This window comes from Gorilla gorilla, chromosome 21 (genome assembly GCF_029281585.2).
Source record: "Gorilla gorilla gorilla isolate KB3781 chromosome 21, NHGRI_mGorGor1-v2.1_pri, whole genome shotgun sequence".
Lineage (NCBI taxonomy): Eukaryota > Metazoa > Chordata > Mammalia > Primates > Hominidae > Gorilla > Gorilla gorilla.
Genome location: NC_073245.2, coordinates 55,501,480 through 55,522,341, shown reverse-complemented (window position 1 = coordinate 55,522,341; position 20,862 = coordinate 55,501,480). Strand labels below are relative to the sequence as shown.

The following is a 20,862-nucleotide window of genomic DNA, read 5'->3' as shown; positions in this document are numbered from 1 at the left end:
CAGCAAATCCTACCTATTGTCTTTGAAACCTGTCTGCTTCTTTCTCTCCATGTCTACTACCATCACTCTTGTCCCAGCCATCATCATCTTTCTCCAAGAGTCTAGGATTAGACAAAGGGCTTCTCATTAATTTCCATGACTCACTCTGCCCCATTTAACTGATTTTCCTGTGAAGCTTTCATGAGGAAAGGAGAGAAAATGCATTTATTGGTATCCATTATATTTCAATTCTTTAATTCATTCAATAAATATTTGTTGAGTACTACATGCAACAAGCTCTGTTTTAGGTCTGGCAAACTGGGACATGTAATCATCCTATCTCTCATGCTGTTGAGTGTTATCTTGGAACCATCTCCAATTTCAGAGTCTCTGTTCTCCGTAAGTGATAATCATTGGGATTTTTTTTAGACAGAGAATCTATATCAAAGCTTAACTATTTTATTTTTCATGGGTGATAAAAATTTCAAGCAGAAAGAGAAGTTTGGAAAGCAAAAAGACCAAGGACTTGCCACCCAATATGAACAGATGAGCACATTTAATCCAATTTGTGTCAAATCTTTCTCAAAAGATAAGTCAAATGCTACCCTTATTGCTGAAGTCCTCTTTATGCTTCTCCTGATCCCATTCTCCCATTCTTCCAGGTGGCCACTCCCCTCAGGTTGGTATATTCTTCCTGCCTATGCTTTAATATCTAAATTACATATGGATATATTTATAATCTCTCTCTTTGAATTTGTGAATTTAAAAAATTAACGTAAGTGATGTCATCTATAAATATTCTGCAACTTGCTTTTTAAAATTCAAACATTATGCTTTAGAAATTAATCCATGCTGATAATATAGATCAGGTATATCCATTTTAATGGCTGTATAGTATTCCAGCTTATGAACACATCACAATTTGCCTCTGCATTTCTCTGTCTCTTTTTTTTTTTTTGCTATTGATAGATAAGTAGATCTTGAATTTATTTTGCAAACAAGACCTGTTCTATCTATCTTTTAATTTAGGAGGCTAAAAGCAGAGTCAGCTTGACTTCAAGGACTGGTTTCTTAGTCTCCAGGTCTCTGTGTTTCTCTATGGAGGGCTATTTAAGTTAGTACTTATTTTTGATGATGGATGATGCTGCAGTAAATATTTTTATTCTTTTCTCCATGAGCACATACATGGGATATTTATATATTTTCAATCTTTACCAGATACTGACAAATCACTGTTCAAAGAGGCTAGCTTGTGATGTGGTAGGAAAGCTCTAGAATTGAGAACCAGGAGACTTGGCTATAGTCCAGTTCTGGTACCAACTCCCAATGTGACCTCAAGCTTTCCCTTCCTTCCCCAACTTTAAGATGAAGGTCTAGACCAGAAAATCTCTACATTTCCTTCCTCCTGAGCTAGTGAAAGAAATGTTTTGTAGAAAGGTCTTCCCTCCTGGAAGTAAAAAATCTTGCTAAGGTGTGGTTGCTGTAAACCCTAGAGACGGGTTTATTGCATAAGGCAGTTGAACTTTTTGAGTTCCTTCCAAGTGCTGGGCATGGTTGTCTTACACTTACCTGACTCAGGAGATTAACCTGTCTTCCCAGTAAGGGAGGAGACCACCCCTCATATTGTCTTATGCCCAATTTCTGCCTCCAAAGAAAGAAGTAAAAACTAAAAGGCAGAAATGAAATCCACAGGCAGACAGCCCGGCGCCACACCCTGGGCCTGGTAGTTAAAGATCGACCCCTGACCGAATCAGTTATGTTATAGATTACAGACATTGTATAGAAAAGCACTGTGAAAATCCCTGTCCTGTTCTGTTCCATTCTAATTACCAGTGCATGCAGCCCCCAGTCACGTACCCCCTGCTTGCTCAATCGATCACGACCCTCTCTCATGGACCCCCTTAGAGTTGTGAGCCCTTAAAAGGGACAGGAATTGCTCACTTGGGGAGCTCAGTCTTTGAGACGTGTGTCTTGCCGATGCTCCCGGCCGAATAAAGCCCTTCCTTCTTTAACTCGGTGTCTGAGGGGTTTTGTCTGTGGCTCGTCCTACTACACCAGGACCACAGAGCTAAGAAGTATCAGAACTTGGACTTGAACCCTGGTCTGAGGGATTCCAAAGCCCAAGTTCTATTATCCTACAAGTTGTTTCTGCTTTGCCACAGGGCAAGTTATTTTCCAACACCCCTATCTGGACTGTTGCAATGGCATTATCCTTGGGAGTCTCAGTGGGCAGACACTGTAGATACCAAGGGGACCCTGCTCTGTGCAGAGACTGAAGCCAAGGCCCTGCCCCAGAAATTCACAGATGAGCCTTTAGACATGAGGAGAGGCTAAGAGAGAGCCCTCTTTTGGAGGGAAGATAAGGAACAAATGAGGCTGACCCAGAAGCTGAGGACATCATAAAGAATGAACTGTGAAGGCATTTATTCTCCAACTACAGCTAATGAACCAGTGAGGAAATGGCATCAATAAGAAGCAAATTAAACATCAGCTCTAGTTAATTCGTAAGCACAGCTGCCTGCCTTCCTGTGTTCAATTTCAGACTCACATTATGAATTGCCTCCCTGGAGAAACTAACTCCCTCCCCCTGCAAAAAGGCCTTGAGCCAATAAACCAACTTTTAATGGAGTGGCATCTTTCAATCGAAGGATGGCAACTTATCCCTGGGTCCTGGCTCTGTGGTGACACAAACTCTCTGATCTGCCCAATCTCACTCAAGGTTAATAATTAAAGTATAATTGAAATGAAATTAATTGCAATAAATGTGTAATTAGCACAGCCATTGATTAAGGGCATTTGAAACATGGTCTGCGCATAAGACATTGATTGCCGTGCTTTCTTTGATAAATGTAATTGCAATGATATCTTTTGTTACTCTAGAAGGTCTTTCCTTGTGTAATGAATTTCTACAGGAAGGACTGGCCTCGAAGCCATCAGCCTTCCTGAAAATCAGAGATATAAAGAGACTATTCCAGGCCCCAGTCCTGTTAAACATGAACTTTTTTGCCCAGATTTCCAGTAGGATTTGTTTCAAGGTGGCTCCCTAGCCTATATGGCACCTTAGTGCAAGTGGAAAGAAGACATCCTTTCTTTTGGGAAGACCCAGCCCAGGCCAGGATACATAGCTTGGCAAGTAGAACACAGGCTGGATTTGAACCCTCACTGTTCAATTTAACTGGGCACTTTTGTGCAGTGAACAACTTTTACAACTATACATAGCAGACTTGGTATCCTTTTCCATGTAGGAGGAGTCAGGAAGGCAAAGCCAGACCTTATTGGTTTGAACTTGCCCCAAGAGCAAAGCCTACAGATCTTGATTCCCCTCCTGGCTTTCCCTAGCTACTTGACTGATTGGATGCTATGCTGAAATTGACATTTGGAATTCTGGGACTTCAGCAGTAGCCACATGGGAAAGAGAGTGAGACTGGGCTAGGTGTGGCCTGGTGGAGTGTGGTGTAATTTGGCATAGGATTGAGCAGTGGGTAGTCCATCATCTTAACCACGCTATCAGAGGGGGCACAGTGACCTCAGGTCAATTAGGCTGGTATTCACATACAGGGGTCAGACGTGGCAGGTGGGCAGGACTTGCCAGAGGAGTTGGTGGGCAGCAGTGCTGGAGGTCCCTCGCTATACTGAGTCTGGCAGTATGGGTAGTGGGGACCAGCTCTGAGTCAGTGGGGGAAGTGTAGTATGCTAGGGAAGCATGAACCAGCTCAGCCCCTGCCTGGGGCAGGGCTGAGTTCCAGGCTGAGTGACAAAGGAATAGAGGGTGATGTTTGATGCTCAATGATAGCTGTTCCTCAGCTTTCTGGGTTTGAGAAGAAAGGGTCCTGAGTGATCCTGGGGTCTTCCCTAGAGGAGTTAGTGTGTGTGTGTTCTTCATACTGAGGAGTTTGCTCAGTCATGTAGCCATTTATTTTTTCATTCACTACTCAGTAAATATTTATAGGTACCTTCTATGTGCAGATGCTATGCTAGCTGTTAGGAATGAGCCCAGTTCATGCTCTTAATAGAGGTCAGGGTTGAATGGGAAACACAGGCTTTAAATAATCACATGGACTTAGAGACCCCCCTCTAAGTTACAAGGGGGGACGAGTGCTCTGAAGGTGTGCTGGGCACCTTCTGTTTGCCCCTCTATATCTATGCTGTACTCTCCCCTTCCCTTCTCTGTGTCCTGGAGGTGATTACCGTGGATTGTGTCAAACAGCCATTCTGTCCTTTGCCTTCAGGTTGTACTGGGCCAATGGGGGCCAGGCAGAAAAGAAATACAATTTATTCTTCCAGATCACTGGAGGTTTACTGAAGGCCTTGGTTCATCTTGCAAAATTCAGTCTAGATATTGGTCATCTCCCCCAGGAAAGTCTTTTTCTTCCTGGCCTTAGCTGCTTATGGCCAGCAGCCAAGTCGAGCCCCAACAGAGGAGAGAGCAAAACCATGCTGGGCCTGCTGAGGTCCACACAAGGAGCCATTTCTTCATCCTCATCAGCAGATTTAGAATAAAGTTTGTGCCTCACACATGCTATTGTTTCCATGGTTACTGTAAAGGCATTCTAAATGTAGATGATTCTATAATAAGCTGGAATGACTCTTTTGGGGAAAAAAAGTTTTGACCCTCTTCTTACAAGGAATGACTCAATGACCCAACGGGTGTGGTAACTGCATGTGTTACTATGGAATGATGCATTTGGGCTGTGGGCAGTAGTCAGATGGCTTCAGAGTGCCCCTTGCCACCATCTAAGGCAAAGCCCTTACCTTGCAAATTCAAAAACTGAGGCCCAAAGGGGAAGTGAATTTCCCTGAGTTCCATAGAGAGCTGAAGCCTGAACCAGGACTAGCTGCAGGTCACTAGGACAGGGTGTCCCTGGGGAAGGAGCCCTGAACTTAACATGAGAATGACATAATATGCACCTTGCCTTTTAGAGCCTTAGTTTTTTTAACCTGTGATATTATTTGTATTATTTGGTGTAACTCATGCTGGTTGCTTTAACAAACAACTCCAACATCTCAGTGGCTTTTCAAGAGTAAAAGTTTTGTTTCTTGCTCAAGCATAGTGCAATTGGGCATTTGATGGATGACCTACCATGCTGGGACTCAGGCTCCTTGCAATTTCTTTTTGAGACTTGAGTCTTGCTCTGTTGCCAGGCTGGAGTGCAGTGGCACAATCTCGGCTCACTGCAACCTCCGCATCCCGGGTTCAAGTGATTCTCCTGCCTCAGCCTCCCGAGTAGCTGGGACTACAGGCATATGCCACCACACCCAGCTACTTTTTGTATTTTTGGTAGAGATGGGGTTTCACCATGTTGGCCAGGATAGTCTCAATATCTTGGCCTCATGATCCACCCACCTCGGCCTCCCAAAGTGGCAACTGTACCATCTCTAAAGATCTTGAAGTCATTCAGCAGATCATCTTGCATTTGAAGAGCAGATGATGACCAGCCTCCTTCTTCTAGGAGGCTACCTCTGATGACAAGGCTGGTGGATCCATAGGAGGGAACATGGAAAAAGTTGTCCTCCAGCCAGGAATATCTGCTTGGATTGCTGCATTTTGGGATCTATTTATTATCTAGCCTACTCTGACTAGGCTGAAGGTCTCTGAAACAGTGCAAGAAGTTGGTTTTTCTCTTAAAGACCTATTCAAGCCTTCCACTTTCACATGGCTCTGTCACCAGCTGCCACGTTGCAGCTCACATTTTAGGGAGGACACAAGTTATAGGGGAAAGATTAGAAATTTTGAAATCATGCAGACCTGCATTTTATCTTTGTCTTCACTCCTTGTTAGCCATGGGATCTTGGGCAAGTTATTCACCTTCTCAGAGTATCCCTTTCTTTATTAAAAATGGAGATAATTAGTAAAGTTGTGAAGATTAAATGGGCTAATGTAGAGCAATGTTTGTTCATAGCAGATGTTCAATAAATACACTCTTTATTACCTTCTTAGTCTGATCCAGAAATACTTTTAGGACCTGGAATCTGCTGGCCCTTCAAAACAGTAACGACTTATTCCTCCATACCAAGCCTCATTTCCTGCATCTTCATCTCTTTTTATCCTTGTCCTGATAGCTGTGTGTGGAGTGTATTCCATAAGAGAAGCTCCACCTTCTTAGACTTTTCCTACCACTCCAAGCTCTGCACCCACCCTACAATGCTACCAACTCTAACAGGCCTGAGTGGGAAAGGCTGATAAACATCGCTTTGGACCCGCAAGGCTGAACCATGCAGTTTTTTGGAGGCCGTTATGTGACTGGATTTTATTCTAAATGCAACAACAACAAAAAAAACCACTGAAGAATGATACAACATGAAAGAAGAACGACACAGTTTACATTTTAAAAGAGATACCTTTCCCCCTCTTGCTGTGCAGAGAATGAATTGTAGAGGTATGAGAATAGAAGCAGGAAGATCTCTTGGGGTGGCAGTAGCTGGGATGGAGAGAGGTAGACAGATTTAAGAACTGTTTAAGAGAAGAAGTCAATGAGACTCGCTATCTGAGAAGCTCTCCCAGAACAAGAGGATCTGAAAGTAATGAGAGGGAAGATGAAGGAGATGAAGGGGAAGCTACACAGACTCAAAACCTAGAACATTGTTCCAGCAGCAATACTAGCAGTGGTGGCAGCTGCAGCAGAAGCAGCATCTAACGGTGCAGTTGCAGAAAGCTTAACTGAGCTAAAGAAAGACTTGAACCTACAGATGGAAAGCCTTCCCATGAATTTAACATAAAGAAACCATCCCCTCCTCACCACCTGGGAAAATTTTGCATTTCAAGGCTGAAGAAATAATCCTACAAGTATATATGAAAGTAAACATTTAAAAAATAAAGGAAGAAAGATCCAACTGCGTTAACAGCAAATTTCTCTGCAACATTGAATACAGAAGAAAATAGGACATCAAAGCTTTGAAGAAAAAGTTATTCAAAAATTCTATGGCCAAGCAGCAGGTCATTGGTATTGGAAGACAATTTGAAAACATTCTCGGCCGGATGCGGTGGCTCATGCCTGTAATCCCAGCACTTTGGGAGGCCAAGGTGGGCAGATCACAAGGCCAGGAGACCAAGACCATCCTGGCCAACATGGTGAAACCATGTCTCTACTAAAAATACAAAAATTAGCTGGGCGTGGTGGTGTGTGCCTGTAATCTCAGCTACTCGGGAGGCTGAGGCAGGAGAATCGCTTGAACCTGGCAGGAGGTGGTTGCAGTGAGCCGAGATCACGCCACTGAACTCCAGCCTGACGACAGATCTAGACTCCGTCTCAAACAAAAAAACAAAACAAAACAAAACAAAAAAACTCTCAGATATGCCAAGACAGGGACTATACCACTTGTATTTTTTTTTCCTGAAAAATGCACAGGAAAATGCATTTCAATATATCAGGATTTGAAACAAACACCTTAAGAATGGGAAATTCAGTATTTCAATGGTGAGCAGTAAGAGTTGAAATAGTTTGAACTGGAATAAATCTAAATATATTGTTAAATGGAAAGCAACTGTCATAAATAATTCTAGAAAATAAAAATAATAATAGCTAGTGTTTGGTGAGCACTTTCTATATGGTGGGTGCTAAAAGCTTTACCCATATTAACTCATGTATTTCTCATAGCTTCATGAGGTGGGTAGTTTTAGAACCCCTATTTTAGGAACAAGTAAGCTGAATGGAGAGAGGTTAAGTAATATCCCTAAAGCTACACACACATGAACCTAGGAAACATGACTAATTATATTTCTTCCCATACATACAGGAGAGAGGGCATAATAAAAATGAATTCAAATATGGGGCAAATCTTGCAAGCCTATGCAAATAAAAATTTGTATACGAGGATGTTCAGGTGGAAGTTCAAGCAAGCTACCTTCCTACAATAAACATAATACTCTTGAAAAAAAAAGTATTTTTTAAGTTTGCATTGTTTGACCCAGCAGTTCTAGTTCTATAAATATATCCTAAAAAATAATCAGTAATACACCCAAGGTTTATGTATGAGGATATTCATTGCAGTGGTATTTATTATGAAAAGTTTAAAAGCAATAGAAATGACCAACAATTTATACTTAGTTGAATTCAATACATTTTGATATTGAACATCTATATGATGAAAAACACGAAGTCATTCAAACTATATTGTAGAGGGAGACCTGGAGACATGTATTAGAATATAGAGTCAGCTACTGTTAAGAAGACCCAATTTATAATGAAGCAAAGAAAATGGGAGTTTCTTCCTCATTCACAGTTTGGAGATGGTCAGTCCAGGGCTTGCAGTAGCTCTGCTCCATGAGGTCATTCAGGGCCCCAGTCTCTTTATATTTTGTTCCTCTGCCTTCTATCTTGTTAACAGTCTATTTTGTCATATCAGCCCTCTGTCTCATTATCAGTCTATTCTGTTATCAGTCTATCTATGTTGTTATCAGTCTTCTTCTATTATCTTGTAGAACATGATCCAAGACAGTCCACACTTTGTCTTCACTTCCCTTCATTGCCTTCAGTGCAGTACTCCCATCCCTTCGACTGGCTAGAACTTGGTCGCATGGCTACCTCTAGATGGAAAAGGAAGCTGGGAAGTAGGGTTTTTTAAAAGAATTGTGGACAATCATAAAACCTTTTGATGGATTCTGTTACTAAACAGCAAATGAGCACAAATAGCAGTCTTTGATTCAGCACAGAAACATTTTTACAACATACTTAGTAGAAAAAACAGGACCAGTTTTACATGTCTGTGTGCACTCATAAATAGAATTCCTTTTCTTTATAAACAGTGGTTATCTTTGAGAGTTGGGATTGTGGATGATTCCAATTTCTTCTTGCTTTTATGGTGAAAAAAATTCCGTTTTTTACAAATTAACATTTTTCCCCCAGTAATAAGAAAATCCTCACCATTTGTACATTAAAAAGAAGTAATTTAGGAGAAAAAGCAGTGCCTCTTTTGTGCTTGCAGCCGTCTCTCTTTCTTCTCGGATGTTCCTCTGCTAGGCCTCTTTTGTTGGTGGATCTTTTGGTTCTCATGCAAAATAATAACATTGTCCGGTCTGTGGCTCAGATGTGAAAGCCCAGTGGGGGCTGTGAGTTTATTTTAGTTTGATGCAAGGCAGTTTTCCACTATGAGGAAAAGCCTCAGACGTGGCTGCCAGTTCAGGGGGATAATTAAGAGTAGGTCTCCGGTTCTCTCAGGAAGGAGAGGCTTTTGCTCCAAGTTGGGGAAAGAAGGGCTATTCAACAAAGAATGGGCGCTGGAGGACAGTGCAGGAGCCAGGAAATAGGAAGTACTCAAAGAGGCCATGATTGTGATAGGGCTCCGATGAGTGAAGCACACCAGGGTTCTTGGTCCTCACGCCGGTTTAGATAAAATGACACGGACACCCGTGGAGAGGTTTTAAGTAGCAGAGAATTTAATGCGCAAGAAAGAGAAGAGATGGCAGAAGGAAGAGGCTCCCCTGTACAGAGGCGGGGGGTGGGGGTGGGGGGTCCAAAGACAAAAAAGGAGGTGCCCGCCTGCCACGGATACCAGCCAGGTATATATATGCAGAATCTGGAGGAGGTGGTGTCTGATCTGCATAAGGCTGAGGGGATTGGTTTGACTAGGCATGTCATTCACGTAGCCCGAGAAAAAGCTGGCCCTCCCACCCTAGCCTCTTAAGATGCAAATACGGGGCACCATGATGTTCTACACATGTGGGGATATGTGGGGGCAGCCATGTTGCCAGGAATACGTGGGGCAAGGGCAAGAAGGTGGCTGGAGTCGCCATGTTGGGTGGACCCGGTTTCTAATGGTCTACATTTGCATATCAAAGGTTGCCGGCCTGGCTCTAAGAGCTGGGGCTTTGCAAGAAACTTTTCCAGAGATGCTTTAAAAAATGAAAACTTCCCAAGGACTCCTTTTCCTATCTGCCTAAAATAATTTCTAATAACTCCTACAAAAATTCTAGGTCCTTCTGCTTCTTAGAGCCTGAGACAGTGAGGGTTTGGGCAAGCCCTGCTTCTCCCTGGGGCCTGGTTTCTTACCTGATATTCCCCAGAGGAGGCAGTTTGACTTCTTCTCAAAGCTTTGATGGACTGGTTGTTAGCGAGGCCTTTGGTCTCAAGAGGGAGATAGAACAGAGGAGTGGCAGCAGCACGACCAGGTGAGGGCTTCCCACGTGCTGGGCAAGGGCTTCCCACGTGCGAGGTGAGTGTTTCCCACGTGCGAGGTGAGTGTTTCCCATGTGTCCGGTGAGGGCTTCCCGCTTGTCAGGTGAGGGCTTCCCGCATGCCACATGAGTACTTCCTGTGTGCCAGGCATCATTCAGTTCGATGATGGCCCAGGGTCTAGAACTGCATTTTCCTAACTGTGTGATTGTAGACAGTACTTACTGGCTCTGTGCTTGAGTTTTCTGTGAAGTGGGACAGCACAACCTCTACCTCACAGGATGGGAGGGAGGATAATTGAGCTAAGGCCTGTGAAGTGAACAGCATGGTGCCTGGTGCAGACTAAGGCACTGTATTAATTTGCTGGGGCTGCATAACAAAGTACCACAAACTGGTGGCTTAAACAACAGAAACTTGTTTTCTCGGTACCAGATGCTAGAAGTCTGAGATCAAGATATCGGCAGAGTTGGTTTCTTCTGAGAGCCATGTTGGGAAGATCTGCCTAAGCCTCTCTTCTCGGCTTGTAGATGGCCATCTTTCCCCAGCGTTTACACCATTTTCCTCTTTTTTTTTTTTTGAGACGGAGTCTGGCTGTGTCACCCAGGCTGGAGTGCAGTGGTGCAATCTCGGCTCACTGCAACTTCTGCCTCCCAGGTTCAAGTGATTCTCCTGCCTCAGCCTCCTGAGTAGCTGGGATTACAGGCACGTGCCACCACACCTGGCTAATTTTTGTATTTTTAGTGGAGATGGGGTTTCACCATGTTGGCAAGGCTGGTCTGGAACTCCTGACCCCAGGTGATCTGCCCGCCTCAGCCTCCCAAAGTGCTGGGATTATAGGTGTGGGCCATCTCGCCTGGCCCATTTTCCTTTTATGTGTCTCTGTATCTAAATTTCCCTTTTTTAAAAATGGCACCAGTCATACGGGGTTAGGGCCAACCCTAATGGCCTCATTTTAACTTGATTACCCCTGCAAAGACCCTGTCTCCAAATATAGTCACATCCTGAGGGGGTACATCTTCAACATCAGCTCCAGGTTATGCTGCTGCTGCTGGTCCATGAAATAGCAAACCTCTGAGTAGGAAATTTTGCCGGGGGGGGGGGGGGGTACACAATTCAACCCATAAAAAGCACCTATATTATCTACAGCAGAATGCTAGAAATATTGGTCGCTATTATTCCCAGGGATTCTCATGAGCTTTGACATCCACGCTGCCCCGGCCAGCTCAAGTTGCCATGGAGCTGAGTTCCTGGAAAGGGAACAGCACCATCTTTCTTGCCCAGGCCACACTGGTAACATTGCTGTCTGTCTCCCAGGGCTCCATCCCAGACAGCTCAATGTGTCAATAGTCTCTGGAGTGCTGGTCAGCTTCCATTCCAAGGGCTACCCCGTTCATCTCCACCTTCCTGCTGAGAGCTGGAAAAAATGCATTTATTGTATCCATTTATTTAGCAGTGACTTCTGTTATGCTTACTATGCACTAGGCATTATTCTAAGTGCTTTACAAATACTAACTCATTTAATCCTCCTAACAACCCTACGAGGCAGGTATTAATATTACCTCCCAGATGAGGAAACTGAGGCATAGAGAAGTTAAATAACTTGTCTGAGGTTTTATGAGCAGCTAGTGGTAGAGCTGGGATTTGAACCAAGACAGTTTTGTTCTGAACAATTACACTAAAAAGGGGAAGTAATGAGGGAGGAACACAACTCTGGTGCCAGAGAAATGTTAGTTTGCATTCCAGCCAATGAGCAGAACTAGAAATTTCTATCACAGCCTGTTTCACTTGAAGCTTTCAAAGAACAGGCTTATTCCCCAGTTCTCTTGGTTGTGTTTCATTATGTAGTTCGAGTCCTCAGCTGATGGCTGGAGTGGACATGTGACTTCAGGGTGCCTCCGTCTGTTGACTGGGACCTGTGACTGGTGTGGCTAATTGGATTTCTCGCTCAGGATTTTGGCTAAGAGACTTAAACAATGAGGATGCAGACTTGAAACCTTTTGGTCAAGAGGCCTTGGTGGGCTGGACTGGTTGTTTTAAGACGTGTGCAAACGAGTTAGAAGGCAGAAGAGGACAGTGTGGGGGAAGGAGAACTGCTTTCACAGGTGAGGAGAATGGAGCCAGGCACAAGGAGATACAGAGATGCCTCATGCTAGAGTAGAGGTTGTCCCTGGGAGAGAGAAACACACGCACACATGCACATGCACACAGATGTACACACGTGTACACACATGCACACGCACACATGAGCACACATGTCCACACGCACATACATGCACACCTGCATATGCACACACGCACAATGCACATACATGCACATACATGCACACACAAGCATACACATACACACATGTACATACACACACGCACACATGCACATGCATGCACACACGTGCACTGCCAGTGCTCCTCCTTTTCACTGGGCAGGTGTGCCATCCCTCAGGCTGCTGATAGTGTTGACCACTAATGCCTTATAGTTGTCCCTTGTCCATAGAAATCCTTGGCCTAATGGCATTCAGGCCAGGTTGGTGGGTTCCCCTCCCCCAGCAAGCTGCCGCCAGTGACTGGCTGACATGGGGCACTAAAGACCAGCCTCCTTATCTCAAGAGGGGACCAACTCTGTGGTTCCATTTGTACTTGAGCTCCCTGTGGCATCAGGGCGAAGTTGTTCTCCACCCCGGATGACATCCTTGCTTGGCTTCTTTCCCTTTCCTTGTCCTGTTTCCCTCTCTCCCTTCCTCCTGAGAGCCTCCATGAGTAAATTACTTGCAGAAGAATCCCCATCTCAGGGCAAGAAGCAGACAGGTGCTGTCCACTTTCAGGCTCCTAGGATTTGGTCTTCTTGTGTTTCCTATCCTAGGATTCTGGGTAATCTATTTTCTTTACAACACCACCTTTTCGCTTGAGTTAGCATGAGGTCTCTGTTTCTCGCAGCTAAACAAGACCTAATTGCACCAACTTGGTAAAGTTACTCAACCATTCTCAGCCTCTCTCCATCTGGAAAATGGTGCCTATTATTCTCCTGACTTCAGCATTTGCTTTCATGACTTAATAAGAGAATGCATGGGACAGCTTCCAGCATTGTGATTGGCTTGGAGTAGGCACTCTATTAATGAGTTCTAGTTTCTTTCACAATATTCTCTTCCTGTTTGTCTTCCTCCCTTGCTCAAGTCTATTCAGGCTGGGGAAGCATAAAGAGAAAACATGCCAGCATGCTGTATGATTTTCAAAGCACCATGGAAATGCGGGTGTTCAAAGATGTATGAGTTTGGAGTCCCAAAGACCTAAGTTCAGCTCTCTAGCCTGTTGCTTCTCAAATTATAATGAACATGCAAATCACCTGGGGAGCTTGTTAACATGTAGACTCTGATGCAGAAGGTCTGGGTGGAGCCCGAGATGCTGCCTTTGTAACGTGGCTCCAGGTGATGCTGATGCTTCTGGTCTATGAAATAGCAAATCTTTGAGTAGCAAGACTCCAGGCTCTCTCTTTTGATCGCAGAGTCACTTTTTTCCTCCCCAAACAACCTACCTGAATGGCAGACACTTCCCTTTCCATTCCACTTTGTGCATCCTGTGAGATGTGGTTCCTGCCAATAAGAAGCTCTCAGTGTTTGAGATGGCTGGGAGGGCCACTGTAGAGCTAACTGTAGGGGATGTGGGAGTCTGGGGAGGGACATTTGCTACCAGCTCTCCTACCGGCTCTCTGGCTGCCCTCAAGCACTGCCAGTTAATTCCCTGAGAGCTGCAAAAATTTATCAGAGAAGTGTCACTTTTCACCAGTCCAGGGGCCCTAGACTGGAATTTTTAGGGGTTCAGTTGCAGCTTTTGTGCCTAAAAGTACCTCCATCTTTACTATGCAGAGGACGTCAGGGAGGTCTCTTTGGAGGAGATGGGCTGTTGGCTATTGGTCTGTCACTCTGCATGGGTATCTCCTGATTCCTACCCATCTGCTCCTTTGAGCAAGGACCACATACCTAGGCTCCCAGAGCTGCTACTCACCTGCCATCTTATCTCCTGTTACCTGGGCTCTGGCCCACGTACACTGCCTTCTGGATAAGACCATTGACACCTGAGTTCATTGTGTCCCTTTGGCCATGGCCTTGGGCCTCCCAGCTCTCTACAGATTAGAGATCCTATCCTGCCTCTTATAGATCCAGGGCTTGTTTTGATGTTGTGACTATCGTAAGAAAGGTTCAGGCAGTTCCAGATATGAGAAAAATATTGTGTTATTTTCATAACATTTGAAGAATTTCCTCCTTTCATTATAATCCTGGCCAAGTCCCTACAAACGTTCCCCTTTCCAAACTGAGATTGGTTTTCCTTGTTCATTGCTGCCAGCAGCTGGAATAGGGTTCCTCCATCTGCTGTTTTATCCTCGCCATTCTCCTTTCTTTGCCCATCTTCTCCCCTTGGGGCTTGGAGAGTGGCGATATTGTCTCAGAAAGATCACTGTGGGCCTGAGAAGTCGGGGAGATCTCCTGGTCTGCTGGTGCATCTGAGAGTTTTCACTTACAGCTTAGAAGTAAGTGGGCAGAGAACAAGGCCCTTGATTGACTAATCCTTTCTTTAACATGCACTGAGGATCCAGGTGTTCCAGGCATGGCTCTAGGAACCGGGGATACAGCAGCAAGCAGGCATGATTCCTGCCCTGACAGTCTAGCTGGGTGGGTTACACTTTCTCTATCAGTGGAAGCCCTGCACACACACACACACACACACACACACACACACACACACCCCCTGGCCTTCAACCTCGTTTGTGGTCGGTCTAACGGATTTCACTGTTTGCTCAGCAGTGAGTGGAGGAGGGACGCATCGCAGGCCTGACTGGAGTTTTTAGGGGTTCGATTGCATCTTTGGTGCCTTAAAGTACCCCCCTCCTTACTTACTATGGAAGCTGTTTGGGGGTGGTGACCTGGAGTAGGAGTTAGCCAGGCGATGGGGGATAGAGTGTGGAAGAGTGTTCCTGGAGGAGGAACTTTGCTGCCCTCACTGTGGCTAGGGTACTGCCTGTAAAGGGGATGGGGTGGTGGGCAGGGAAGTGGGCAGCAGAGGCAGAGCATGCAGGGCTGTGGAAAGAGAAGATTTTGGACTTTGTCTTAAGGTCAATAGGAAGCCCATGAAGGATTTTTAGCACAGACTGACACAATCTGATCGGTGTTTTTGAAATCTTTTCCTGGCTTCTGCGTGCAGAAGAGGCTGTTTGCAAAAGTCAAGAAAGGACGTGGAGGACCAGTTAGGAGACTGTGTGGACACCCAGGTGACAGTGAAGGCAGACAAGAGGCCACAGAACCACAGACAGATTTTAGAATTAGTAGGATTTAGTAGTTGACTAGACGTTGGGGGAAAGAGAGGGGTCATGTAAAAGATTCTGATCTGAACAACCAGCATGAAGATGATACTTTTTTTTTTTTTTTTGGGAGATGGAGTCTCACTTTGTTGCCCAGGTTGGAGTGCAGTGGTGCAATCTCAGCTCACTGCAATCTCCACCCCCTGGGTTCAAGCAGTTCTCCTGCTTCAGCCTCCCAAGTAGCTGGGATTACAGGAACGCACCACCACGCCTGGCTAATTTTTTAATATTTTTAGTAGAGACGGGGTTTCACCATGTTGGCCAGGCTTGTCTCGAACTCCTGACTTCAGGTGATCTGCCTGCCTCGGCCTCCCAAAGTGCTGGGATTACAGGCTCGCGCCTGGCCAGATGATACTCTTTACATACAGAGAAAATGCCAAAGAAGGAGAAAGGAATTTTGGGGGTAGGAATTGATGGAGAAGTTCTTGAATTTGTTTTGGAGTGCCTGTAAGGCACACAGATGGACAGTTGGATGTATGAGTCTAAAATTCAGGAAGGAGATTGCTCTAGACAAGTGCCGTTTGACAGAACTTTATGTAATGATGGAAATGTTCTGTATCTGCTGTCCAGTGTGACTATTGAGCACTTGAAATGAGGACAGTGTGACTGTGAAACTGAACTTTAAATTTCATTTAATTTTAATTGATTTAAATTTAAATGTAAATAGCCACATAATGACTAGAGGTTCTGTATGGGACAGGGCAGCACCACAGGGGCAGGATCCTTGAGACCGTATTAGATAGCATAGCTGTCTTTCCCTGTGACTCTCCTTAAAAAGAATTTTCCTGACTATTCTTTCCTGTTTTATTTTTTCTCTGACTTTTTATTGTGGTAAAATATACATGACATAAAATTTATCATGTTAACTATTTTTAAGAGTACAATTCAGTGGCATTAAGTACATTTACAATGTTGTTTAACCATCGCCATTATTTCCAGAATCTTTTCATCATCTTAAATGGAAACTCTGTACCCATTAAACAATAGCTCCCCCTCCCACCAGCCCCTGGCAACCACCATTCTACTTCCTGTCTCCAAATTTGCCTATTCTAGCTGCCTCATATGAAAGGAATCATACAATGTTTGTCCTTTTGCATCTGACTTATTTCACTTAGCATAATGTTTTAAAGATTCATCCATGCACATATCAGAATTTCATTTTTTTATGGCTAAATAATATTTGATTTTAAGTATGTAATGCATTATTCTTTTTAAGACGGAATTTAGTTAAGTTATACTGTAGGTTCATTGGCATGTGATGGAGACTCAAAATATATGTCTCATGTAATACAGGGTCTCAACCCTGGACCCCCAGGGTACCCATAGCCTGTTAGGAACTGGGCTGCACAGCAGGAGGTGAGCAGTAGGTGAGCATGTGAGGCTTCCTCTGTATTTACAGCCACTCTCCATTGCTCACATTACCACCTGAGCTCCACCTCCTGTCAGATCAGTGGCAGCATTAGGTTCTCATAGGAGCGTGAGCCCTATTGTGAACTGCGCATGTGAGAGATCTAGGTTGTATGCTCCTTATGAGAATCTAATGCCTGATGATCTGTCACTGTCTCCCGTCACCCCCAGATGGGACTGTCTAGTTGCAGGAAAACAAGCTCCAGGCTCCCACTGATTCTACATTATGGTGACTTATGTAATTATATCATTATATATTACAGTGTAATAATCATAGAAATTGCCTGGACATGGTGGCTTATGCCTGTAATCCCAGCATTTAGGGAGGCTGAGGTTGATGGATCTCTTGAGGCCAGGAGTTCCAGACCACCCTGGCCGACATGGTGAAACCCACCGCATCTCTACTAAAAATAAAAAAATTCTCCAGGCATGGTGGTGTGTGCCTATAATCCCAGCTACCTGGGTGGCTGAGGCATGAGAATCTTTGAACTTGGGAGACGGAGGTTGCAGTGAGCTAAGATTGTGCCACTGCACTGCAGCCTGGGTGACAGTGCGAGACTGTCTCAAAAAAAAAAAAAAGAAAAGAAAAAAAGAAAGTGCACAATACATGTAATGTGCTTGAATCTCCCCAAAACAATACCCCCAACCCTGCATCCATGGAAACATTTTTTCCCATGAAACCAGTCCCTGGTGCCAAAAAGGTTGGGAACTGCTGCTATATAAGACAGTGATTTTGCTCTTATGTGAAAGTCAAAGTGGTAGGGCAATTCTTTCTATCTTGGTGCTCTGCCGTCTTCAGGATATTGTTTTCATCTGGGTGATCCAAGTGGCCTCACTACATATCAGTGGAAAAAGAGGAAGAGAAGGGCTTTCCCAGATGATGCACACATTTAGTTGGCTCATATCCCGTTGGCCAGAGCTTGGTCACATGACCATTCCCGGTTGCAAGGGAGCCTGGGAAATGCAGCCCTTTTTCTGGGAAAGTTGGGATTCTACTACTTAAAAGGAGGAGATAATGAATATTGGAGGGAAACTAGTATCTCTGTCCTAGATGGTATGTATTTACACCCCAGTGTGAACAATGAAGAAACAGCGTAACCTTTATTGAACACTTATTATGTACCTTCTGTCACCTCTCTTCCTTCATCTATAACACTTTATTTTTAATCGATCATGTATATATTTTTTGAGACAGAGTCTTGCTCTGTTGCCCAGGCTGGAGTGCAGTGGTGCAATCTTGGCTCACTGCAGCCTCCACCTCCCGGGTTCAAGTGATTCTCCTGCCTCAGCCTCCTGAGTAGCTGGGACTATAGGCATGAGCCACCATGCCCAGCTAATTTTTGTATTTTTAGTAGAGACGAGTTTTCACCATGTTGGCCAGGATGGTCTCGATCTTCTGACCTCGTGATCTGCCCGCCTCAGCCTCCCAAAGTGCTGGGATTACAGGCGTGAGCCACCGCACCCGGCCTATCAATCATATTTTTATTATTAATTCTCTTAGAACTTTTACTACAATTATTCTTCAATTAATTGATTTATTAGCTTTGAACAATATATTGTGACCCCTGCCATCCCCATTAAGAAAAACTAGGTATTCAGTGTGCTTATACCTGCCTTCTTTCCCTCTTTCCCTCCTGACTTTTATTATATTATCATTTTTATGCTGTTATGCCCTATAGCATTTCTGTTTTGTTCTGTATCTCTCCATGGTTCTTTAGCCTTTGTTCTACACTTAAGCATTTTCAGGGCTCACCATAAGTTCTATTAACATAACTTTTTCATTCAACTCTTGGAAAATTTAAAATTCTCCTCTGGTAATTTCTTCAAGAAGTGCTAATGGGAATGGTATTCCCTTGCATGTTAAACAATACTAGCTATCTTTAAATTTAACTGACATTTTGCTAGGTTATAAATCTTTGATCAGCTTTTCTTTTCCTGAAGACTTTGTAGATATTGCCTACTGTGTTCTAGTTTTAAACATTGTTATGGAAAAGTCAGAGGCTAAACTAAATTTTTTGAACCTACAGATTACTTGGTATTTAAAAAAATTTCTGTATGTCTATTGAAACTTTTTTCCTAAAAATTTTTAGTCCAGTAACCTTATTAATTTATGTCTCAGTATAGATTCATCTGTTTTATTTTCTTCCTAGGACATAGTATGTTCTTCTAAGCTATAGATTTAAGCTTTTTGTCATTCAGAAAAGTTTTCTTAAATAGTATCTTTGAAAAATTTTAAATTCTATTTTATCTTTTTCAGGGACACCAATTATGTGTTTGTTGAATCTCCTTTGTCTCTCTTCCATATCCATCATTTTATCTCTGATATCTTTAAATTCTTTATTTACTTTTCATTTTGCTCAATTTTCTCAAGGTTGGCAATTCACTGACTGTGTTTTCGGTATATCTCTTTCTTTTCTTTCTCCCAAAACAACTTTAATTTCTGCAATTGTTTTTTCATCTTCCAAAGTTCTGGAGTTAATTTTTCATCTCTGCCTGTAGTCTTATTACTTTTTCCATGAGCCCTTGTCTTTCTGCTTTAAGTTCTTGTTTCATGGAGATACCTTTTTTCTCTACGTTCCCTGAGTCCACAGGAAACTATTTGGTTACTATTTTTATCTGCTTGGTGTTACACATTTTTTAGTATGCATTCTTCAACTTATTATTGTATATTCCTTTCCCTCTTGTTTCTCTCAGTGTTTTCATATATTGTTGCAATTTCTGTTGTGATAATTACTGAGAGCAGTTTAGATTAGAAGCTATTTGTGGAAAAACTGTATGGAGCAGGAGTCAGAGGTATGCCATGAGGCAGGCTAGAAAGATCTCTTTCTGGCCCACAGTGTGATCCCAAATGAGATAGGGTTGGATGTTGGAACATACGTGTGTGTGTGTGTGTGTGTGTGTGTGTGTGTGTGTGTGTGTGTGTGTGTATGTGTGTGTCTTAGCTTTTACTTCCCTTCAGAAATGATAGGATTGTTTATTACCTAGAATTTCTTTCTCCTGGTTCTTGTGAAATTGTCTGCTTATTTCCTTATTCAGACCTGCTTGTTCTGCCCTTTCCTGGTGTTGATCGGGCTTTAGGAAACTCTTCAAAGACATTCTGCTCATTGCAATCTTACTAGTTCAAACAGGAGGTCACTGGTTTTCCCCCAAGGTGTGCATCCCATTTTGGAGAGTGCTGTGTTCTGCTAGATCTGCCTGAGATTGGCTGTGGCAGTGAAGTAGGAGACTGGCTGGACTTCTTTTCTGGTCATAACCCTGCTGACCAAAACAGGATCTGGTTTGGACAGGATAAAGTGAAGAAACTGGCAGAAACCAGCAGATGATGAGGAGGGCAATCCCTGGCCACCACCGTTGCTCATTAGTATGCGACAGGATCATCACAGTTTACAAATGCCATGGCAACAACTTAGTAGTTACCACCCCTTTCCATGGCAGTGACTCAGAAGTTACTGCCCTTTCCTAGAAAGTTCTAAATAACCCACCCCTCAATTTGCATATAACTGAAAGTAGGAATAAATGAGTATAAATACAGTTGTAAAGAGCCCATACATTGCCAACTCTGGGAGCACTGCCTAGAGTTAGCCCTCCTCTATAGGGAGCAGTACTGTTCAATAAAAGGTTGCTGTAAACATCACCAGCTCACCCTTGAATTCTTTACTGGGTAAAGCCAAGGATCTTCTCAAGCTAATCCCCAAGTTTGGGGCTCACCTGCCCTTCATCAGCAGGTGTCTTTTCTTCCCTGGTCCAATTGTTGACTGTGTTTGACCAACTTCCATATGCTGAGGATGGGGTTTGGGGGCTATTATTACATTACTGTTAGTACTATTTATAACTACAGCTCTCTTTTTACAAAACAAATAAGTTAATGTGCTTCGTAATTTAACAAGAATGAAATATATGCTATTGTTCCCCCTTTTCCATGTTTCTAGTAAGTTTCAGAGAAGACAAAGAAATAGATTTGCTTATTCATTTTAAAACCAGAAAAATGTGGTTTTCTAATCCATTTCCTTTTCACTTGGT

At 43.5% G+C, this 20,862-nt stretch overlaps 1 non-coding gene across 1 annotated transcript; it reads right to left on the bottom strand.

Annotated features, from left to right (window-relative positions):
* Positions 1–936: 936 nt before the first annotated feature.
* LOC115931773 (small Cajal body-specific RNA 15) lies at positions 937–1,061 on the bottom strand. The gene has a single exon (XR_004068226.1).
* Between the last annotated feature and the right edge of the window lie 19,801 nt (positions 1,062–20,862).